This window comes from Fukomys damarensis, unplaced genomic scaffold, assembly GCF_012274545.1.
Source record: "Fukomys damarensis isolate Sample0158 unplaced genomic scaffold, DMR_v1.0_HiC HiC_scaffold_30, whole genome shotgun sequence".
In the NCBI taxonomy this organism is placed as follows: domain Eukaryota; kingdom Metazoa; phylum Chordata; class Mammalia; order Rodentia; family Bathyergidae; genus Fukomys; species Fukomys damarensis.
In genome coordinates this window covers 63,750,491-63,752,222 of record NW_022900942.1, presented here as the reverse complement: position 1 = coordinate 63,752,222, position 1,732 = coordinate 63,750,491, and positions in this window count along the sequence as shown.

The following is a 1,732-nucleotide window of genomic DNA, read 5'->3' as shown; positions in this document are numbered from 1 at the left end:
GCAATTTAAAATTTGAAATTTAACAGAATCATTATAGCAAAATCAGGGTCCTGATTGGGAAGAAGTAGAGCCCTCCTGGAGATCTAAATATTTGAATTGACGTTCTCAAATACCTTGAATTACACGATTTTTCTGGGTCTGCAGAAGTAGAAGCCATGACTTTTTCTAGCTGAAGTCTACCTTTCCTGTCATAGTTGGAGATGCTGTGGGCTTTTGCCTTGAGAGATTATTTGCATTTCTTCAGCATCTACTCACTTTCCCTCCTAATCCCCAATAACAGGGAGCACTCAAAAGCATTTAAACTTTTTCCCATTTATTTACTAGTGCAGGTTTGTGGTACATAACAATTTCATTCCTGGTGGAGAGTCGGCGCATGCACACCACAACTTCATTCTATTTTTCATCCCCTTTCCCTCCCTTCCTCCCCATCCCTCCATATCTTGGTCTCCTCTTTTGCAAAAGCTCTATCTTCCTGTTATTATCTGCCTTGTATTTTGCTCTTTATTTATACTTCGGGTTTCTCATACAAGAGAAGCCATGCAATATTTAAGCTTGTCTGTCTGATTTATTTCACTTAACATTATGGTCTCAAGATACATCCGTTTTCCTACAAATGACTCAAATTTATCCCTCTTTATGGAAAAGTAGTACCCCATTGTGTGTAAATACCACATTTTCCCTATCCATTCATCATTTAACGGACATACAGGCTCCTTCCAAGATTTAGCTACTATGAACTCTGCTGTTACCAACATACATATGGTAAAATAGTACCTTATTGTGTATAAATACCACATTTCTTTATCCATTCGTCTTCAGATGTACATAGAGATTGCTTTCAAGATTTGGCCAGTATAAATTGTGCTGTTATAAATAAGGGTATGCATGGATCACTGTACTCTGATGTCTTTAACTCTTTCAGGAAGATCCCTAGAAAGAGAATAGCTGAGTTGCGTGGAATCACCAAGATTCTATGAACTCTTGCTAATTAAATATTAGTGTTTCTGCTGTGTTGTAAAGTTAGTGCAGAGTTTTGGCTTCACAAGAAGAATTATGTTCCTTAAGAGTTGTCTCAACTTTGTCTCTCAAACACCAGACCCACTAGTTGGCTGTGGTCACAACAGGCCACACAGCTGGGCAGGGCTGGGTCTGCTCAGGGCAGAAATGTACTGTCCACCAAAGGAACTATGATAGCAACTAACACTTACAGGCAAGAGCAGAAACAGTATTATTTTGGTCTGAATTCTTAGCAAGCTGGGTCAAGGGGGAAAGAACGTAAGTTGGTTAGGAGAGGAATTAACACGGGCACAAGACCATGGATGTGTTTCTGTACCTTCTGGGTTGGTTGTTAGGGATTTGGAATAAGCATCTGGTCACTTTAAGAGAAGTAAATATCTCAGAAATATTATGGTAAATATGGATGTAGGGATTCAAAGGTCAGAAGAAATAGGCATGCTGCAGTGAATGGTACATGTTAGGGGATTGATCATGTTAAAGTACTTTGTGACACCGCCATTTTAGGCTGGATGTTTGGGTTCTTCTACCCCTAAAACCTTTGTCTTAAATTTCCTTTTCCTTAAGACCACATCAGCACATAACACAGCCCATGACAGGTTAAGAGTGGCCCACCTAACCCTGATGGGCCTTCCTAATTAGCTCGTAAATACCTCTGCACTTCCGTTCTCTCTCTCTCTCTGTTCCCACTCCTTAAATAAAATCTCAGTGGAACCTC